The sequence below is a fragment of the Halichoerus grypus genome, chromosome 3, assembly GCF_964656455.1.
Source record: "Halichoerus grypus chromosome 3, mHalGry1.hap1.1, whole genome shotgun sequence".
NCBI lineage: Eukaryota > Metazoa > Chordata > Mammalia > Carnivora > Phocidae > Halichoerus > Halichoerus grypus.
This window is the reverse complement of record NC_135714.1, coordinates 150,321,160-150,344,776: the sequence shown is the minus strand read 5'-3', so window position 1 is coordinate 150,344,776 and position 23,617 is coordinate 150,321,160. Positions and strand designations below refer to the sequence as shown.

Here is a 23,617-nt window from a genome sequence, read left to right as displayed (position 1 = left end):
AGTAGGGAAGATCTAATTGAAGAGAATTTTCAGTGTTTTGTTATTTAATCAATTTTCCTATTCTGGGTATATTCTCTACCTTTGTTATAGTGTTTACTAATCAGATCATCCAATGCTGAGCAGATCCCCAGCTAGATACAACTTCACCCAGGCTCTCTGCTTCTTTGATGCTTAATAAAAATCATATTATTTTGTTTAACTGAAGGTACCATGTATGCAAGTTATTTAGAATGAAAATTGTTTCTCAGTTTAAAATCAAATTTACTTAATCCTTCTATTTCCCATGGGCTCTGATTTTTACCCCTGTCTTGCTTTAGCATCATTTCAGAGGAAGAGAAGGTGAATTTAACACAGAGATGTGAGGAGATTACACAGAACCTTCCTCAAGTTTCAAAGGATGTGGCAGAGCTGTGGGGTTCTACTTTTGGAACCACTGTTTCACTTGGAAAAGCAAGAGGTCAGAGTTAACTATTTATTTAAATGTGTAGGTGATGTCTTACATTCCAGTGATGAACTTGGAATGCAGGCCAATTAAGCAGCCCAGAAATGGTGGTAGAAGGGCCAAAAAAATAGAGTATAATGTGCCAACATCGTTGCTGGTCCAAAGGTCAGAGGGAGCGGAATATTTCATTCCTTGTGTATGTCTCAAACTAATTCTTGTGTATAAAATGTTTAAACCTCTCCAAATCCCAAGCTGACTTTCCAAGAGTCCTTCTTAATGTAATTTTTTTCATGTCTTCAGACAAATTTTATAATATATATTGAACAACCATTGTAGGTAGAGTGCGCCATTTGCATGTCCACTGCAGGGACGACAGCTTAATTTGGGAGAAATGTATCACAAAGTCATTGCCCTGAAGAGCAGTTGAAGGAGGCAACCTTGAACCTATAAAACCAGAATTAAATAACACAAACCAGAACATAATCTTCTAGATTCCTAAATGCATGGTATTGACAGTTAGGGCTAGGGAATTTAAAGGGACCAAATTTTTCAGAGAAGACTTAATGGAGATAATTTGACATGAACTTGGAAGGATAAGTAGCATTTGGATAGCTAGAGAGGAAGGAGAAGTCATTGTAAGCAGAGAATTGATTAGACAAGGGCAGGGGTGGAACATGGCCAACCGGGAAATAGGGAGATGAGTGATAAGATGGGACAGGCGGGAAATGTGGTTGGATGGAGACAGTGGGCCAGATCCTAAGTGTTACAGGAGGGGTTTAGACTCATTATTACAGGTAAGAGGACTGCACAGGGGTCCCACAGTGAAAATAGATTGGGGAGAGGAAAGGGTGGGACCAGCCCATCGAATTACGAAACTATTAAAATAATCCGGGTTTGATGTGACCAGGGTCTGGTCTAGGTGGTGATAGAGAAAAGGAAAACAAATTCAAAAGCTATTCAAAAGCAGAGACTGACAGACATGATGAGATTCCACGTAGGAAGGGGACAGATTTGACACCTGGAAGAATTATCTTGGCTTTGGCAAAAAAAAAAAAGAAAAAAGAAAATTTAGAAGAACAAGTGTTTAGAAGGAAAGATGAAAGGGCATCGGTTTCCAAGGAGAGAAGAAGGGACAGTGTTCTTTTCTGGTCTTAGCTGCAATAAATCTTCCAGATGTCTCATTCCTTATCAGTTACAGACATTTGTATTAGCACAGCTCGGTTTGTCCAAAGCACACAGACTTGTCTGAGGACAGTGGGTATGACAACTGTGTGAAATGTGTCAAAACTAGAAAGGTGTGTGCAGGGCAGATGACAACCTGATGAAATATTATCAAATGCTACCCCTCGAATACCAGAGGTAGCATGATATTCGGGGGCAGGGAAGGGCACATACCTTCATAAGAAGCCACCGCAAAGAACTGAGCCCCCCCAAATGGAGATGTGTTTCTCAGTTTCCTTTTGTCCTCATCAACTACAGTCAGCTCTAATCTTAACGGTGCTCCAGGACGCTGGTTCTTGCACCTGCCCTGCTTGGATCTGGTGTCATCTGCCAGTTGACTGGTATGTGACTGGCCTGCCGCCCACTCTACTTTTGCTCTAAGTAGTAGGCTTTGGGTGGGGTCCAGTGTCTGACCTCATCTTACCCTCTAGTGATCGACTTCGCAATTCCTGAGTCATCAGTTTCCATTGGAAGGGACTAAACAGTTCAGAATGTATAAATATAATCTTCTATTTTCTCCCACGTCTTTCACACCCACTATAACATTACCCATAAAAGGCTGATACTCTTGCTTCTCCCTATGCTTTTACTATCTTCCTCCTCACTGCCTGATGGTTGGGGCTAAAAATCAAAGTGGAAGCGTCCTTCAACTTTTTTGCACATATTAACATCTAGGACAATTTTAAACTTTTGTGCAATGGAAGAGGGTATGATTGTGAATTGCGTGTCTTCATTATTTTTTATGAGTACAATAAGGAGCTCAAGCATATGTCTTTATCCAAGATGGTTCTTATTAATCCAGATATTGTTTATAGCTGCAGAGAGATTCTGAAGACTCACAACCACCTTTTTTTTTTTTTTAAAGACTATTTATTCGAGAGAGACAAAGAGAGAGAGTGAGAGAGAGCACGAGCAGGGTGAGAGGCAGAGGGAACCCGGCTCGGGGCTCGATCCCGGGACTCTGGGATCATGACCCGAGCAGAAGGCAGACACTTAACGGACTGAGCCACCCAGGGGCCCCATCATAACCACCTTTGACTGTAATATGAGTGATCCTTCTAAATGAAACCGAGATAAAATTTGAAATTGACTTTTGCAGATGAGCCAAGTAGAGTTTTAAAGAGTCTGAGGCTTGGTGTGCAGTGTCCAGGGAAGTTAAGTCTTGAGGTAAGTCATTAATCTGGTTTCAGTTTTACCCTGTTTAAAAGCCATTGTTAACAGAACTTCTATAAAGATCAAGGTACTGGGCCAAACTTTGATTCTAGAATGGAGGTTGGTCAAGGTTGGCCTGAACTGACATTACAGGAAAACTTGTTTTATTCCCCCTTTTCTTATGGACTTCAAAACATTCTCCATGTAATTTTCACTGGTGAATGATTTGCTGTAAGTGGGGTGCACTGTAATAAGTCAAAGTTTTTATTTTATTTATGATTCCCAGAATACTTAACTTTTAAAAGAGCCTCAGAATCTTCCTTTTTTTTCCCCCTTAAATTTGTAATATTTTTGCTTTCTTGGACCCCGATGACACCGCAAATGAGAATGTAACGAAAAGCGTATGCTGCTCATTAGTGCAGTTCTAGCGCACCTGTGCTGTACTCTGTCTATAAAAGGCTGGACTTAGTGCCTTAAGAAGCACCGTATAAAAGAGGTTGCTTCAGGCAAGATCTCTCGTGGGAGGAATATTGTTTTCTCTTTAAAAAATATTAGTTCTAGTAGTTTCTTCCTATAAGACCATGAGAAGAGAAGGAAAAAAAGTTAGAAGGAGAAAAGCACAATTCTGCCAAAATCCAGTGAATCCCCCTCATGAAAACACATTATTAACAAGAGTTGTGATCTTTGCACTTTGCTAATTTTAATCCACAAGCAGAGAAAATTTGATTTGAAGCGTTTGTGCCCAGAGATGTTAAAAGCAAAATTATTAGACGCTGTGGTTCACCGGGGAATCTAAGGGACTCCAGAATCTCCACACCCATCAGCTCCATCTACTACTTCCCTCCTCCTTCATTCACACCCCAAATATATGTGCCATTTATTTTTTTATTTCTTTTAAAGATTTTATTTATTTATTTGACAGAGAGAGACAGCAAGAGAGGGAACACAAGCAGGGGGCGTGGGAGAGGGAGAAGCAGGCTTCCCGCTGAGCAGGGACCCCAAAGCGGGGCTCGATCCCAGGACCCCGGGATCATGACCTGAGCCGAAGGCAGACGCTTAACGACTGAGCCACCCAGGTGCCCCTATACGTGCCATTTAAATAGGAGCAGTGCACTCGCTATGCACAGAGGCTTAAATAAAATCAAATAAATTAATTTCCAATCAGATTGTTGCCCCCAAATCATTTCTAGTCAAGCGAACTGGACTCAAAATGAAGGTCCTGTTGGAATGCATAAAACAATGATCTCTGCAATAGTCCTGCTGGCTCCCCAATTCAATTCTGTTCATTGTCCTCATCTTCCTAACAGAACTCTGGTTTTGTTCGAGGGAGCATGCCCAGCTACAAGATCACCTTCCCAGGTCTTTCCCGCTGCAGATGCCACGCGCACGTCACACGGTTCTAGCCAATGATGATCAAATAGAAACTTTGAGTGGGGCTTCTTGGAAAGTTATTTCAAAAGAGTCAACTGACTTTGCTCTCTTTCTTTTTCATGTCTGGATGGAAAACACAATGCTAGAGGTGGAGTGGTCATCTTGTGACTGGAGGGGAGGGGTATGAGAGAAAAACCACGTGCCACAGATGGCTGGAGAGAAGACAGAAGAGGCTCAGGTTCCTAAAGGCATTGAGGAGTCAACACACCATTCCACAACAACATAAAATTCTTTGTGCAGCCAAACCTCCAGGCACCTCAGTGTGTTCACCAACCCCGGAAGCTCCCTGAACTCCTTAGGTTAGGGTTATGGAGACTTCATTACATAGGTATGATGAATTATATCATTGGCCACTGGTCAATACATTGGCCATTCCATCCATTTCTAGCCCCTCTTCCCCAGAGATTAAGGGTGGGGCTAAAAATTTCAACCTTCTAATCACCTGGTTGGTTCCCCTAGCAACCAGCTCCCCATCCCTAGAAGCCTGTAAAAAGTCACCTCATTAACATAAGCTCAGGTGTGGTTGAACAGGGCTTGATACATAACAGAAGACAGTCCTTCAACTTTATCACCCTTGAGCTATTTCAGGAACTGGCAACAAAACCCAAATATTATAATAAAAGATGCTCCAATAGTCCTTCTCAGGAAATTACAAGGGTTTTAGAAGCTCTGACCTGGAGCTGGGAACAAAGACCAAAATATGTATTTCTTATATTACAATATCACACACCCTGTTCCAAAATAGTAAAGATATAATCCTATATTTTCATTTCTAGTGTGTTTATAAAAAGAATTTTATAGTGTAATTTAGTCAAGTTTATCGCTCTTCTGCTTCATGGCTTTTTTTTTTCTCGTATATTTTAAAGAAATTCTTTGCTACCTCATCATGATGATGTTATCTAATAATTTTCCTCTCAAGATACTATTGCTTTGTTTTTTATATTTAGGCTTTTAGTCCATCTGGAACTTGTTTTCATATAAAGTATGAGGTAAGGATCTAATTTTGTTTTATTTTACCATACAGATAAGAAATTATCAAACATTTTTCCTTTCAGTTGTTTCCAGCCTGTTTTGTAATATTACCATTTTTCTGTAACATGTTTCTGTAGGTGAACTCTCCGTTCGGCAATCCGTGTCTATACTTGCACAATTTCCATGATGTCTTAATTATAGTAGCTTTATTATAAAACTTGGTATCTGGCTGATCAATACTGCCAGTCTTTATATTCCTTCAAAGTTATGTATTCTATTTTTTTTTCATACTTAAAGACTGTAATTTTTTAAAGTCGTTTTTAGATTCACAGCAAAATTGAAAGTAAAGTACAGAGAGTCCCCTATATTCCCTGCCCCGACATATGCATATCCTCCCCCATTGCTAGCCTCACCCACCAGTGTGGTACCTTTGTTCTAACTGATGAACCTGCATAGACACATCATAATCACCTAAAACCCATAGATTACCTTGGGGTTCACTCTTGGTGTTGCACATTCTATGCGTTTGGAAAAGTGTGTATTAATACGTATCTATCATTATAGCATCATACAGAGTAGTTTCTGTTGCCTGTTTTTTCCCTGTCGATAACGCTTACCGGGTTCTTTGCGTGTCTCATGGTATTTGGTTAAAATCTGGACATTTTAGATAATATAGTAAAGCAACTATTGGTGCCAGTTCTCCCCACCCCCCACACTAAGGCTTGCTGTTTCCATGTTGGTTGTTTTGTGACTTGGGTGGACTATTTTAGTAAAGTCTAGTTCTCCTCCTGGGAGCAGCCTCTGATGTCATTTCGCAGCAGACGCAGCCTTGACGTGTGTATAATCAACCTTTAGTAGAGAAAGGATTTTGCAGCGCTCTTCTTCCCTGATTTCTCTATTAGCTGACTGCCTCTGTTGATATCACAAATTGCTGCTAGCTTCCACTCATTGCTGGCGGATGGCTCTATTGTTTCTGACAATGCCTTGGGGCATAAATTGCTTCACAGTCTGACCCATTAAATTGGGTCCCCTTCGTAGGGGTGATCTTTGTGTTGTTATTTTTTTTTAAGATTTTATTTATTTATTTGACAGAGAGAGAGAGAGAGCATAAGCAGGGGGAGGGGCAGGAGGAGAGGGAGAAGCAGGCTCCCTGCTGAGCAGGAAACCCGATGTGGGGCTTGATCCCAGGACCCTGGGATCATGACCCGAGGCAAAGGCAGATGCTTAACCAACTGAGCCACCCAGGCGCCCCGCGGGGTTGATCTTTGAAGAGAAACTTTGAGATTTGTTTCCACCGTAGGAGTTATCGTTTTTTACTGTCTCTTTCTCTGATTCTCCCTTTTAAACTTCTGGTTCATCTACCATTTAGCTTGTTTCTCTCATGAGGTTACAAGCCTCCTCTTAATTGCTCACCACCAAGATCTCAACTGTTTTCCACAACCCCTTAGCCATGAACTTCCCCATACTCTGTTCCAAATGCAATCAGTTAACCTTAAATTGAGTTGTACTGCTCTTTGTTCTTCTCTCCCCCTAAGCAAAACTACTGCGCCACAATGCAGCCCTAACCAGGACAGTAGTCCACTTCTCCCAGAGGGATACCCCTGGTCTATGAGTAGAGCTCTGAGTGGAGATGCTAGACCCTGGTCTTCTCAGGTAGCTCCTCCTGGCATGGAATATTTGCCCTATAAGTGAGCCTGGGCAGAAGCCCTTGAGTCTCAGTATCCTCAGCCTACTGCCCCTGGATTAGAGCTTCTTTTCTATGCCTGGGAACTGTTTCGGGAAAGGAGACAGGTTCTCCTGGCCATGCCTGCCGAGCATACTGCTGGGGGCGGGAACAGGGCCTAAAATGTCCCTCCCTAGTTCCCACCTTCCAGTTAGTCTTGGCCCCTGAGTGGCTTATTTGGGCCTCTACTCAAGAATAGGAAAGCTACCCCAAAAATCCAATTTTCAAGCACATTTTAGACCCTGTCTCCTCCCAGCTACTACTTACTGCCCACTGCTAGGTCAGACCGTAGCATGACTCATAGCTGTGTGCTTTGGCTCTGTTTTTAATCCATTATAAATGATTCTCTTGCTTTTGAGTTCTACTTTATCCTTTTAAGTTTTAGTTTCTATATTTCTATTGTTGCCATGTGTCCAGTGAGCAGGAGATGCTTCAAAGTATCAACTCACCATGCAATTTTGGCTTGTAAACTTTCCTGACTTTATTAAGAAAATAACTTGTATTTCAGCTCTGAAACTAGCAAAATGATTCCTAAATTTATTAGATGTTCACAGGGCTTATTTTATTTAATCATGTAAATACCTGCATAGTTGCTATATTATTTTCACAAATTTGAACCAGGTTATGTTGGTGTTGATTTTATACTTAGGGTAGGTAAAACATTGGCCGATTAAATTTACTGAATATTACTTGATGATTTTCTATGTACAAGAATGATACGAGAGAGTTATATTAGTGGGGTCATTTATTATCATTTTACTGATTATAGATTTGGGGAAATTTTGGATATAAAAACGGCTGTTGGAGGACAGATACAGACACGGCTGTGAATGAATTTTTAGGGCTAACAATCCAGTAGGATGAGAACACTCTGTTACAGGATTTGCTATTTGGATTGGTAAAGAGGGGGTGATTTTTGAAGAGAATCTTTGAGTTTGTTTCCACCCTAGGAGCTCTCTTTTTTACTGTCTCTTTCTCTGATTCTCCCTTTTAAACTTTTGGTTCATCTACTATTTAGCTTGTTTCTCTCATGGGGTTACAAGCCTCCTCTTAATTGCTCCTCTCTAAGATTTCAATGGTTTTCCACTATTCAGGGAAGAACATTTATGTTTACATTTACATTTATTCAATGTTAAGAACATATAGAGAAATTCCTACATCTGCGTGTATATACTTTCCTTAAATAAATGCATATTTTACTACCGGAATGATTAAAATATGAAATTTCTCAGTAGGATACACTATAATTAAATTTGTAACTTTAGTTATTAACCACACTAAATATTTTATATTACTAATTATTCTGAAGCTGGAAGTATGTTCTTTTACACTCTGCTCTCTACACTCTCTCTCCCAAGCCAGCATGTTGAAAGTCACATAAGAAACTTAATCTAATTTTAAAGAAGATGAAGTTATACATTATTGAGTATTTACTTTGTGCCAGACACTATTAAGTTTCTTAAGTACGGGGGCGCCTGGGTGGCTCAGGTCATGATCTCAGGGTCCTGGGATCCAACCTCATATCTAGCTCCCTGCTCAATAAGGAATCTGCTTTTCCCACTCCCTCTCCCTCTTCTCCCCCCACCCCCAGGTCATGCTCTCTCTCGCTCTCTCTCAAATAAATAAATAAAATATTTTAAAAAAAGGTTTTTTAAGTACAGTTTCTTGTTAAAACCTCACACTCATCTTTTTTTTTTTTTTTAAGATTTTATTTATTTATTTGACAGAGAGAGAGATAGCGAGAGCAGGAACACAAGCAGGGGGAGTCGGAGAGGGAGAAGCAGGCTTCCCGCCGAGCAGGGAGCCCGATGTAGGACTCGATCCCAGGACCCTGGGATCATGACCTGAGCCGAAGGCAGACGCTTAACGACTGAGCCACCCAGGTGCCCCAAACCTCACACTCATCTTAAGAGGTAAGTACTATGACTATTTCTGTGTAATCAGTGAGGGAACTGAGGCACAGAGAAATTAACCTGATTGGGTCCACAGAGTTAATAATTAAGGTTTTGACTGAAATATAATCCAAGGCATTCTGGCTCTGATGTCTACTAACTCTACACTCTACTCACCTCTGATAGATACATAGAGCTCTCTCTCTATCCTATACATAGTAACACTATATAGAGTAATATGAACAGTGGAGAATGAGGCATCACCCTATAATCCAACTCTTCATTATCTCCACTACAAAACATATGGGTGACATAAATAAACAGAAATTTAAAAAAAAACCAAAAAACTCTAGAGATTTTTTTTCTGGTAGAAAAAGGCACATTAAATCTTTCAATCTCTCTCGCTCTCTCTTTTAAGTAAATAGACAACAGATAATTAAGGGCATGGCATAGAACTGGTATTGTGTGTTTGTGATTCACTAGCTATAAAGACTATTTCCTTTGAGACAAAGGCAAGACAGATGTGAGAATAACAAGAAGAATTTACAAAATAGGAATTTAAAAAAACCAAAGTAGGAAAACAGAAGTAATAAACAATTGGTAAGTGGAGAGATTTGGGGCATGTAATGTTAATAAGGAAAGACTTCTTGGTGAAAGGAGAAGAGTTCAAGATTAAAAGAAGAAAATTACAATGTGTGGGATGGAACAGAAGAGGCTATTACATGTGTAAGTGGAAATCTAGGGAATGTTCAGAAAGAATTCTTCCAAGCCCTTAGAGACCAACAAATTGGGCCATGATTGGAGAAAAAGGAACACCCTAAATTGTTTCAGGGAACATATAAGTGTGGTATTTGAAGAACAAACAGAATGGTTTACATGGCTCATTTTTGAGAGCTATAATCCTGAGAACCACTGAGAGATTTTTCAGGCTGGCTCTGATGTGATCTGAATGATGAACACAGGGCAGTTATGCTGGTGGTGCAATGAAGAATCCCACTGAGAGAAGGAGCCACTGGGCTTCTGAGGGGGTAGGAAATGGGAGCAATTACAACACATTATAAGCAGAAATGTGTTACTTTTCTTTAAAACATATACAAAAGAGGAGATGGTCCAAAGACTCAAGGGAATTATCACTGACACTGATGGGAAGTGAAGCAGTGTAAAAATAAAATACAAAATTGAGTTATCAAATTGGACTTCTGGAGACCTGAAATAGATACAGATGGAAATTTACGTGTACAATAGCAGATCCTACAATGACCTAAGGGGTTGAGGTACAGGTTAAGAAAAACCTGGATGCAACTTGCATATAAATGGAGAAGGTCAGTTAAGGGGATCCCGAAAGGAGCAGGGGAAGAAAAAATGTAATTAAGGGGTGTCCACAAGACGATGTAGGGGAGAGAAAGAATTGGAGAAAGCTAGAGAAGAATAATCCCTCCAAATGTGCCCTCCTTTCCTTATTGAGCCATCTGTCAGATTTTCATATTCGAAAAACTATGGATTGAATTAAAAGAAATATTTTGGGGCTCCTGGGTGGCTCAGTCGGTTAAGCAGCTGCCATCAGCTCAGGTCATGATCCCGGGGTCCTGGGATCGAGCCCCGTTTCAGGCTCCCTGCTCAGTGGGGGGGCCTGCTTTTCCCTCTCCCTCTGCTCTTCCCCCTGCTTGTGCTCTCTCTGTCAAATAAATAAATAAAAAGATCTTAAAAAAAAAAAAGAAATATTTTAACTTTGACAGATCTCCACTAGAGATTTTTATCAAATATGTGTTCTTTTCTGGTTTTCCACCTCCTACAAAGATTAACCTTAACTTTTCAATTGAGCACACAAAATAAAATAAATAAGTGAATGTACTCAACAGAAGTTCAACTCGAAGTTTTAACTCACTGTTTTATTTCTGAAAGTATAATTGTTTTAGGCTTTCGGTCATCATGTTAGAGTATATTAAAATACTGGGGGGATGATTTTATAAAGACTGAAGAAGAGGTAGTACATTCATTATATTCAATACGTTAATGCATTATGGAAAATTAGGAAATTTATTTCTTTACAGTTCTTCCCTCCTCTTCTGCCCCCAGAAGTGTTTATTTCTTAGGCAGAAGCATCATAGCTAGGGATAATTACTTTGGTCTTTGGGAATGTTTCCCAGATAATAACATGGTGCCCCAGAGACCTGAGAAAAGAACATTGCGCATATGAAACTGAGTTCTAATTGAAGCCTAATCACTGACTCACATTCGGATTCCTTGAGAAAATTACTTAACCCATTTCTGGGTCTCTCCGCAGCACAAGGAGAATAATGCCGACTTTACAACAATGTGGGATGGATTAGCAATTAAATGGTGCTCAAATGCCTTGAAAATACAAAGCTACACTATATAAATAAACGTTAAATAAGAATGGAGAAAACAAAAGAAGAAACAAGCTTGGGAATATGTTGGGAATAATTCTTGGAAAAGTCCCTCAAGAGGCCCGTCTCCCTGCATGGGCTTGTTTTGCACAGCAGCTAAGTCAATAGACCACCCTTCATAGGTAAGAAAGGCTGAACTTCACACCGGATAAGCACAAATTAATTTGGTACAGGTGTGTTTTATACGCTGAGGGAGAACGTTCACAGTGTCCTGTAGCCTTCGTACTCCCAAGGTGGTCTGCTCAGAGGAAATACTAGGCTGTCATCTACAACCCGTCAGAACACCAGCTGGATATAAGGGGTTAGAGCCCTGGATGCTGACTTATGTTTGGGATCTCAAACACATCAAGAAGACGTGGAAAATACTCAAGAAACATTTCGGAAGGAAGAAAACTTACACGGGTCTATGTTTCCTTAGCCCCGAATCCCAAGGTCTCCTGTGTTGCAGAATTCTGGTAATTTTTTGGAGCGGATGTAGGGATCTATGTATCTATCTAAGTATCTATGTACCTATGTATGTACTTATCTATCTACCTACCTACCTATCTGTATCAACTATCTCTCATCTATCGTCATAACCAGAGAAGACTAAGGCATTGCTCTATAATCCAACATATATTATCTCTGCCACAAAACACAGGAGTTGTACAAATAAAGACAAATCATAAATAACCTCACATCAATTAGGTCAAATTTTTCTGGTAATTGATTTATGAAATTATTGTTTTTGGCTTTTAGAATTTGGCTTTTGCATGGAAGAATTGCAAAAAGGAGATTGTGGATCTGTTAAAAAAAACAAAAACAACATAGACCTCTGAGGTTGAAACTGGAAACTTAGCCTGTGTAGGGTAGTGGCCTTATAGTCTGAACTGGACTCTCTAATTTTGGGAGGGGGAGAACTGTCTACTTAAGTGTGGATTATACTTATTATTTAATGGGCACATTTCATTTAGCTCACTGTTAAAGAGATTTTGTGATTTCTCTGAACCCGAAGTCCATAGGCCCATATATAAGCTCCTGGGGTAGCATGAATCCAGATACCTCCTGAAACAGTGTGCACATATCTGTGTATGTGTTTGTGTGTGTGTTTCCAGGGAGATGGTCCATCACTTTTCTTTTCTTTTTTTTTTTTTTGGCCTTAAAATCTCCAAGCATCCCAAGAGTCGGAAAAGTTCTCAAGCTTCTGCTTTACCTCTGTAAATGTTAATGACAATAGTTTAAAAGGAAGGTTTACATTAGTATTCTAGTAATGCATTTCACGCTCCTTACTATGGCTAGGAAGGCCACATGTGGTCCAGTCCAGTGCCCCCCACCCCCAGGTGTCTTCCCTCCCCTCCCCTGCTTACTGGGTTCCAGCCCCACTGGCCTTCTTTATGTTTCTTGTCCTCAGAAAACTTGTTCCTGCCTCAAAGTTTTTGTACCAGTTGTTCGCTCTGCCTGGTGCCCCTGACCAAGATCTTCCCAAGGCTGGTTGCTTTTTGTCATTTAAATCTCAGCTCCAGTGCTACCTCCTCCAAGAAGCCTTCTCTGACTACTTAATTTAAAATCACTCCCGGTCACTCCCCATTGAACCATCTTGCTTTATTTTCTTCACAATACTTAGAGTCACAACTTGCGTGGCTAGACATGGTGGCCCTTGGCACTTAATCCTCTAACTGAAATAATCTTGTTTATTTATATATTTACTCATTTATTTTCTGATCCCCCACCCTAAAATGTAAATTTACTGCTATCCTCTCTGCCTAGAGTAGTGTATTCCCATTTAGCAAGGGGGTCAATGAGTATTTGTGGAATAAATGAATAAATGAATTGATTGCACTCATGGCAGTAGTAATGGTGTTTATTGTAGAAAACCAGAACTGGTGAGCAATGGCCAGTTAAAAGTTACTTAACCTTTTTACAATTGTTTTCTTCATAAGTAAAACAGATATAATAGTACCCACCTTGCAAGTCTATTGTGAAATTTAAATGAGTCACTGCATTTAAAACACTTGGCAGACTAGAATACATTTGTTAAATATTATTGTCATTATTATTGTCATTTTACAAAAATTAAAAAATCACTTAAGTGAGACTAAAAGCATATTGAACAAAATAAAAATGGGTACCTTATAAAATACATTACTTAAGATTCCAGATAGGGGTACCTGGGTGACTCTTGCTTTTGGCTCAGGTCATGATCTCAGGGTGAGATCGAACCTGCTTAAGATTCTCTCTTCCTCTCCCTCTGCCCTCCCCCCCACTCTTGTATGTGCTTTGTTTCTCTCTCTCTCTCAAAAAAAAAAAGAGATTCCAGATAAAATTATCTAAAGGTATAGACAACACAATGTCATATTAATATAAATTTTAATTGCTAAATATACATTAAAATGGAAAACCCTAAGAATTTTGGATTTGAACATAGACCATAAAAGTATTTTAGTAATTTAAGCACTATTTTGGATTCCAACTTTTGAGAGTCAAAACACCTGAAACTAAATACATGCTTTACTCTTTTATTGTATACTGACAAAATACATAAACAGAATACTAAGTAGTTAATCTTCATAATATCTAAAACTCTCCAGAATTCAACACTCTGCATTAGTAATTCTCTGGAGTATTTGTATATCTTGAGTATTCATTTGTCTTTATAAAAGAATCACTCAGAGTATGCTGACTAACTAGAGAAATGAAGAATGTGATTTGAGGGATGTGCTCTCAGAAACTAATTTTATTTTGGAAAATTTTGCTATAAATCTGCACTAGTAGAGTTAATGAGTGATCTTTTTCCATCTACTTAGTTCTAGCTAAAAAATCATTTCCACTTCAAATAGCATTTCTCATTAAAGTTTCTGTTGATGAGTTCTCTATCTCATTATACTGAAAAATGTGGTTATAAACCAAATTTCTAAAACCATTGCATGTGTCCTAATCCAGTTCATTAAATATCATAGCCTAAATATTTCTTTCTAATGTTTTCTTTCAAGCAGTGCATGCACCAAGCTTGTTTATATCAACTTTGAGGGAACTATTTTATAGCTTTATAATATTTTAGAACTGAAATAGTCCTTAGACATCATCTGGTTCCATTCTCATCATTTAAAAATGAGTGAACTGAAGGCCAGAGAGGAAGATGTGTCCAAGATCATCAAGAGAATTAATGGAGGAGCAGAGGATAGGACTCCCATCTGACTTTCTTTCTTCAGATCTCTAACCACGAATTCCCAAGGGGCAGTGACCTCCTAATGAGCTCAGCACGGGCTGTAGACTGGGAGTAACTTCTTAGTGAAAAAAATCATAATCATAATTGCTCTTAGGTTGTCAGCTTTTTGAAGAACCAGAGAGATATTGCCCTAAAAAAGGGAGAACCCAAAGAAGGAAAAATGCTTTCAATTGCAGATAAGTTCTCCAGGGTTACTCCCTGTCCTCCATGTTCTCCAGAAAATTCTTTGCTGCGTGAGTTCTGGGTTAGACCCATGCTAGTGAGTCCGTTTCCTTTCCTTAATTTTTTTTTCTTCTCCCTCCTCCCTCTATGAAATATTTTGTTATCTTTGGGTAGAGTCTAGCAAGGAAGTGAAAAGACTCAACAAAAACATCCAGTTGAGCAGAGCTTTTACATGAAATTTAATTTTAAAACTTGAGTTAATCATTTAGATAATACGGGTAAAGAAAATGCCAAAAGTGTTTCTCCTAAAATAGCCAGAAACTTAAAATAAGAATTCCATTTTTACAAGGATCATGCAATCCGTCAATGCTTTAATCCACTTCACCCAGTCAGTCAGATGTACCCTATTGTTTGCCTCTTTTCCTTTCCTTTTTTTTTTTTTTTTTAAGACAGGGCCTTTCGATATCTATCTGTAGGATTTCGAATAAAATGTCGCAAGAGAAGAGTACTGAAATACACCATTGCCATTGTGTAAATCTTAGGTATTTGTTCTCAGAATTTATGCCATATTTTCAACTGGGGATTGTAATCTTAGTTTGCTCACTCTGAAGGCAAGATAAGATTCCAAGCATTTCTAAAATAGTTGGTGTAATTTATTGTCACTGCAGTGCAGTCAGATTTAAACCCTTTTGGACCCTGATGCCACAAAACAGCTATTCAGAGTTCAAAGGGGGTAAGCCTACACATGCGATTAAGTTATCACTAATGGAACTCCTATAACCCTTGCTGCTCCTGGTGTTCCAAAGATTACGTGACACCCCAAAGCCTTCAGATGCCCATTATGCATATTTTATTGCATAAATCACAGGTGTCAAAGTAAAACCCACTCAATGAATTGCTTCCTGCCACTAACCCAAAAATTATTTTCAAAATAAAAAATCATGTTTCCTCATGAATACAAACTTCTCCTGACAAACCTCCAGTGCCAAATGTGGTTTCCATTTGCTGTTTTTGGATTTATTTGACTGTGCCAAAGTTCAGGTGTGCCAGCTCTTTGTAATAAGCCATTTGGATGAAAGCTTGGCTAGCTCAAAGGATCCTGATGTATTTTATTGCTGCCTTTTAAGATTATTGTTCAGAAATACCAAGTCTAATTTTGAAATCAATTAGCCATTCGGTCTGATGAGGTGTTGGCCCAGCTCAGGTTCACACCCGCTGTCCACAGATTATTGTTCACTTGAGTCAGATCCTTAGGACCGTGCTGTTCCCCAGCATCTGGTAGACATATGTTTGATGTTCTTGCAGAATGAGCTGATGGTTTAAATAGCAAGCCCTAACGAAGAAAGCTTTGTACATTTGCTGCTGTTAGCCAGGAAAACAAACTTTTTATAATACTCTGTAAAAAAGAAAAAAAAGAGAGCGAAAGAAAAAAAAAAAAAGAAACCTTACCTCTTTCATATTTTCTAATTTTTCTACGATCTGTGTCTAGGGAACATAAGTCTTTGAAATATAAATGGTTAGAATGAACAGATGTAACGAGAAAAGAATCGGATGATCTGCTGCCTACCAGTACCAGACAAATATTCTGCTCTCTTTGGGTCCTCCCTGGACTGAAAGTATAATATCTTTCCCAGGAAGCTGCTTCCAAAAGGGGACCATACCTTTCTATCACAGCCAATCAGCACTTGTGAAGGTGCAAATTCTGCTTGGCGGTGGCAGCGCTTCTGGGAACAGTGCCAGAGGCCCCGGCACCACCCATGCTGTTCAAAAGAAGTGGCAGATAGTAAAATATAAAGCTAAACTACCCCTGCCCCAGATTCCCACTCACTGGCCGCCTAACGTTTGGGTAGAGCAGGGAGATCCTGACCTGTTCTTTCGCAAGACGTCACTGCTATGTCGCGTGGGCTCATTACAGAGATCTCCCGGGCAGCCAAACAAGAAGAGGGTAGATACTGGGCATCTTCCATGACTTCCGTAGACAAGAACACTTGCTTATTCTTTTCCCGACTCTGGAATAAAGTAACAAAGTCACTTGTAAGTGCAAAATAAAATTAATTGGAGCTATTATTTTGTACCAGCGATAATAAGGCTTTAGTGGACTGAGCGGAGGTCAGATGGTACGGAGGACCGTCTACTACCCGTAGCTTCATTGTGTTCTACGGAGCTCTTAGTGACTCGGGAAGGTCAGTGCGGCTGGCGGTATGTTCGTCCCATCGGTCACTCACGCTCTTAAAGGAGGTTCGTTAGTTTTAGTTCATTCCATCAACGCGTACCTGTTGAATGCCTACTGTGTGTTGGGTACCGGGAAAGCAGTGAAGAGGAAACAGATCTGGTCCCTAACCTGAAACTGACAGGCTAGAGGCAAAGAGAGATGTTAAAGAAATAAGAACGAAATAATCGAATGTCAGCCTTCAAATAAGAAAAATGAGGAAAAGAAGTGCCGGTTCTTTATTTCAATTATTACTTAAAATTTGAACATTCAAACAACTTTTCTTAAAAATCACTGCATGCTCTGAATGTTTTGGATAAGAAGGAAACAAATTTTCAATGGGCAGGAAGTATAGCCTGTTTTATATTTTCTGGTGTATTTTAACCAAGTATTTAAAACCCCACCCCCACTTATTGAGTGTATAGTATGTATGCATCCCTCTACCGTACTTTACCACATTTAATTCTTGTGCCCAAAATGTGGCTATTTACTGGTGAAGACACTTGAGGATCAGAATGATTAAGTAATATGTATCTCATCACAGAGCCTGTAAATTAGAGCTGAGATTAGATGAAGGTAATACTGGCTCCAAGGTTCGTGCTCTTTCCAACGTGACTGATTATTTCTCAACAAACTCAATAATGATAAAGGATAAAAAAAACTCTTTTCATTATCATTGAATGTGCTGGTTAAGGTGCTTAACAAATGAGCTCTGAACTTGCCACTACCCGACGCCAAGACTCCTCAAGTGTGTCCAAATACAAATGGTGCATCCTCGAACAAGCTTCTGCTGCCTTTACCTGTAGGTAAGAAAAGGCACAGATGTCTCCAAAAGAAATACGCTTACGCTCTTAGAGAAAGCCGAGTACATAGTAACCTAAAATTTTACACATGGTGTGTATAACTCTGTGCAAATAGGTATTGTTCTTAAGTCTTCAAGATGGGGCTGTGAGAAGCAGCATGTGGGTCACCCCCAGAGGAGAATTTGTTTTCCTTCGCTAAAACAGAGGGAGGAGGCCATGAGAGAAGAGCTCCTGAAAAGGAATTCAGCGACCTTTCTGTTGCTTTTGTTGCAAATACACTGGGACTCTGATCTCCTTGGTTGCTCCCTAGGGAAGCTTTGTCTCATCTTCCAGAAGACATGAAGAAATACGGTGATTTAAAGGGGGAGAAGGGTATTATCTGGAGCCATAGAATGTGACACTTATTTGTTCTTTCAAATTTCTCCATCAAAGAATGTGTTTTGAGGTTGATGTCATAATAACAAAGCATGGCTTACTTAATCTTTCTAAAAACAAAGATGACCAACTTGGACCAGAGCATCAGAGTAGGATTAAGGCTGTAACTACCACCATAAATTACTACTATTAGAAAGCCCTGCTGTTGTTGGTTACTGGCTGAATAACAGGCTTATCACAAAGGATGATGAAGGTGAAGTGGCTTATTCTTTCCTCTTCCATGAAAAACATCCCGCCGATTTTTATTAAAGATAGAATATAGCTTTGATATTCAACGAAGGTGAGCTTTTAACATTTCTGAAGACTCTGTGAAATCGAAGCTTGGTGAATCTTCAAAACCTCAGAAACTTAGTTTCTATAATTCAATACCAAAAAAATGTAAATATCAGAAATTTCTCTGCCTTTGATTTTTTTTTTCTACCCCATAGTAGACCCTCTGATCTCAAATGTAAGAGGATTCTTGGTAGATTAAAAACATGACCACTGAGATTACTATTTTTCCCTCAGTATTAAAAAAAGAAACCACATTGGAACAGGATAATGAAAGGGTACCTTTTATAATTTTCAGCATATGACTCCTTGTCAAGGTGACTGAAATTCAGTCGCGTAAAATAATGGTACTTGTTGTTATTGCTGGTGATAGTATTCTTCTTCCAGTGAAATGCAAATGTGGATCTTCTGAAACACGACAGTCCAACCTTGCTCTTTCTGTTTCCATACATCTCGTATATCTCATGCACAGCCATCTATTTGGCCCTTTTCTTATGACCAACATAATAATTTTAACTTTCACGTTGGCTAGAAATCGGCGAAAAACAATGAGGGACTACCACATATCAAGACCCACCTCGGCCACCTCTGTCAGACATTCATATGTCCTGCCTCCTGACTGAAAACGAGAATCAATCATGATCCATCATTTCAGAAACAACACATCAATGGGAGCAATGCTGAAATCTATTTGAAATTTTCCTTAATAAAGAGCTTGTATTCCACATTAACAAAAGTATCTAGAACACAGTAGAAAGATTTCTTTTTCATGCCAACACTATAATAGTCTTTCTGCTCGGTTTTAGTTTATTAATTGGTGGCTGAGGTAAGCATTTTGCCATCAGCAACCATAGTGAGGAACTGTAGCTAGACATACCTTCCAGAGTAATTCTGTTGACTATAAAACCCAAACCAGTTTCTGAACGTTTGTTTCTAATTTTCAGGAAGGCGTCAGAGATGAGTAATAAATGTCCTCTTATTTTGTGAAAGGACAAACAATGTTAAATATGTGTAATCTTTTTATTATTATCTCTAAGCTGTTAAACACACTATCTCTGAAAAGTTCAGCTGGGATGGTGGGTTGTAAATGAAGACCAAAAAAGAAGGTAAAATGACCTGGCTGAGTTCACATAGTGGACGAAACTGTGGTCACACACGGGATTTTCTACTATTTTTGTCTTTCGATTAGAAAAGCAATATGCATTTATTGTAGACATTTTGGAAAAATGCAGAAACACATGAAGAAGAAAATTTAAATCAACTAAAATCCAAGGTTGATACTTAACCCATGTTAATATTTCCTTACAGCTCAGTATAGTATTTTTCTGTGTTGGCTGGTATTTGTGTCTGTGTACAACACAATTTGAATCGAAGTATACATAGCATTTTGTATCCTGATTTTCTAATGAGAATTTGCAAGTCACTAAATATTCTTTGAAGATACGATTTATAATGGTTATAGGCTATTGCGTTTAATGTATATATTGTAATTTACTCAGCTCATCTTTTGTATTGAGTTTTTAAGTTATTTTTCCTATTATAAATAAAGCGGTTATGACTATCCTTACACATAAATCTTAGTGTGTATCTCCAAATTAATTCCATATTATTAATCCCCAGATATGGAATTGCTGAACCAAGAGGCACAGACGTTTTTAAGGATCTTGATTCATACTGGCAACTTATTTTTTCAACATCCTTTAACTTACACTACTGACTGTGGTATATGAGAATGTCTGCTTTACCCAAACAACACTAGGTATTATTTATTTTTTAGATTTTCCAAAGAGAAAATGAGAAATCTATATTTCTCAGCTTAAAAGTAAAACGGAACCTTACTTTGGATGTTGAATGACGACTTCTATTTCTTTTTTTTAAGTTGTCTCTTTCTGTCTTTTGTGTATAATCTCATTAGTGTGTTTGTCTTTTTGTTTATTCCTGGTTCTTTACTAGGACTGTGTCCATGCATCTACCATGTGTGCTGTCGTGCTTTTCTGATTTGTCATTTTCTTTTCATATTCTTTTTGTTTGTGTTTTTCTGCTTCAGATACTTCTGCTTTTTGTTGTGAAAACATTCTGCTTTTGCCTTTATGATATTTTTTCTTAGCTTCTATGCTTAAGTTCTTCTACACTTCAAGGTCAGAAAAATACTCATTTATATTTTCTTCTTGGTCTTTTACAGTTTTTTTCCTTCTTAAATATTAAGATTATTAAACCATCCACATGGCTTAAACCCTGCTGTTGTGTGGTAGAAGTAGAGATAGAACCTCATTTTTTTTCCCTGAAAATCTCAATTCATTATTTTAATGGCCAAGTCATTCTTTTCCAATTGCTTTCAAGTGCCGTCCTTATTCTATACAACATTTTTATTTCCTGCAGGGTTTTCTGCTCCTTAGAACTCTAGCCTGGTTTTATTTTTGTGTCCACATCACCATACTTTATTAAGTATGGTAGCTTTATAACACATTTTTATATCTTACTGCAAGTCTTCGCTTATAAATCTTGTTTTTTACCTATCTTGAATTTTCATACCACACATTTAGGAAAAATTTGCTTCGTCAAAAAAAAAAAAAAACTTTTGAGATTTTGATTCAAATCCTGGACTTGAGTTTTTTAACCAGTGTTCTTTCTTCCATTGCTCTGGTGTGGGTTTTTTTTTATTCTATTTTATTTTATTTTTTTATACAGTATTTTCAAAAATGTTGTCACATTTCCCCTACTCCATCAGTTCAGTAAATCAGAATAAAAGGAAAACTTAAATCACAGAACCAATGTGAGATAGAGAGCTGAGAGAGTATGCATAATACTTGGCTTTTTTTTTTTATCCAAAGCATTTATGTCATTCAACATAGAGTCCCCAGATTTTTTTTCCCCCCGAATTAGGGCAAAACTCTCTTGGTCCAAGTTACTTAGATACAGAAGAGATGCATGTAAACGGATAAATAAAAATTTCAAGTGGACAAGGGGACTTATTTTCAGCTTATGTATATCTGTAGATCTCCTTGCAAGTTTCAGAGGTTGTGTAAAGCTATAATACAGCCCCCTCTCTGAGCAAACTTGTGTGTAAATACAGTTTATTTCACTCGAAGCCTGCCCCCGTGACTGATGGAAATTGTAGTAAAACTTCCACCTGGGTTGTCAACTACGGGAAACTTTCTTATTTATTTTTATTTGTCACAGCAGGTTAAGCTCACAAAGTCCAGGTGTTACATGGCTTTAAATCTGAACACAGGCACAGGAATAGTCTGTTGAAGGTAGTTTATTTAGGATTCCTAAACATGAAGGGACTTAACAAAATGGATTTTATCCAGCTCTGTGGGTCAGGGTGTAAATTCAAGGTACAGTGACCAGAAACAGAAGAACACAAAAGTTGTACCAATAGAACAAACTTCTGGTGCATGTGCTGTGACAATTGTACATTTATTTATTTATTTTTTTCTGAAGCTAGCAGGAGGGAAGGGAGTGACGAGGCAAAGGAGCAGCAGGTTTTCCTGGTAATTTACCTGCTTGTCTGCAGTTTAGCCAAAGGTGGCCATCCCCGTCAGCGATCTTTCCAGTTTTATGCGAGCTAATGTGACTGCTTGTCCCCGGCAGATAAGGAGGTTCTGTTTCAACATAAAATTTTATAGAGCTTAATCTTCCATTATTTTATATTTATTCCACTTTATTTTTTTCATCTTCATTTCCAAGGCTCTGGTTTATATATTTATTTAGAAAATCCATTGTCTTCCTATTTCTTTTTTTTTTTAATTTTTGCTTTGTTTTCTAATAACTTCGCCCAAAATAACAGGGTAGTTCTTTGTACAGTAATTACAAATATCTAATTTATTTAATTAGTCTATCATATTTGCCATAATTTCTCTGTTTCCTTCCTAAAGCAGCTGAAAATGAAATTATCTCTCTGCCTTTGCCCATACTCGAACGGATGTCCGCATCATCCATCCAAATACTTCTACTTGTGAGTATACAACTAATTTGGATCCAATTAATGCACAACTAATTAAAGTTGATTTTTGTAGGTTATTCTAATTTTCATCACACTGTGCTTGTATTTCAATACTTTGTTATTTCATAAGCTGTCAGCTTGTGATACATTCCAGTTATAAGAGACTTTGGTTGACTCTTGTAGGATGTATATAAGTGCATGTATCAGATTGACCCATCTGGATAGCACAAAATTCCCAGACAAGCCCGTTTGAACTGAGCCACTTTTGTGGTCTGCTGTAATAGTTATTCTGTCCTGTTTTACATTTATATTTGACATTTGCTTTCTACTTCCTGTACATCAATACAAGAATTCAGGAATCTTTTTCCAAATTACTTCTTTAGGCTAAGTCTACACTTGCTGATCTATATTATATTCATCCAAAACTTGAGACTTAAAAAAAAAAAAGTTAAAAATCCAGCTTGATTCCACTATTATCAATTCACCGTAATGCACTTATTTTTTTAAAAGTAATTTGGCCCAATAACACATTACTCTATTTCAAATAAACCACTTGATATTGAAATAAGAATGGGTAGAAAATTCCCTTATAATGAAACTTTGTCAAGATAGAATTTTGTTTTGGAGTTCTCCTCCCAGATATCTTCAGAAAAACTTTTAAAAGGTGATAAGGAAGGAAGCATTCAGCAACTCCGTAAGTGGTATGCAGGCAAAGTCATGAGAACATACCAGTTTCATCTAACTAGTTGCCAGTCTAAAAATTTTATATTTGACAACCTGTTTCTCTTAAAACAATATATTATTTTTTATCTTACCTTATTCACTAGTTCGTAAGAAAGTGTAAGGCACATTGATATATGAAATTATTTTTAAATGAGTAAATGAATGAATATTATCCAAGAGTCTGCAACATATTTTATACCTCTTTTTTTCTATACTTTTCCTCACTTCCATTTTAATAATTGGTGAATGATAGTGGAAAGTTGGAAAGTTAATTATGGATATCTGTTTTCTTCTATTTATCGGCTGTATGGCCTTGAATAGATCATTAAATCTTTCCAATCTTCAGTTTTTCTTTTTTATAAATGGAACAATAATATCTACCTCTCACATCTCACATGACTAGTCATAATATAGATATGATGAATGTAATTTACACCTAGAAACCACAACATGCCTATAAGATAAATGTCACTTACATCTTGAATTCATTCGTTGTTGTTGTTCTTGTTGATAACTTATGGTTTTTGTTTTCAATAATGTAACAAACTATAAGGGAGTTTCAATTATTTTCTGATTGGCACATATCTAATCTTATATTTCATAGCCCCTGGGGATTTGCAACT

General features: G+C 38.2%; 1 pseudogene; it reads right to left on the bottom strand.

The window, feature by feature from the left end:
• LOC118550921 (FACT complex subunit SSRP1-like) overlaps positions 1–18,286 on the bottom strand; it is a 31,792-nt pseudogene extending 13,506 nt beyond the window's left edge.
• Positions 18,287–23,617: the final 5,331 nt, after the last annotated feature.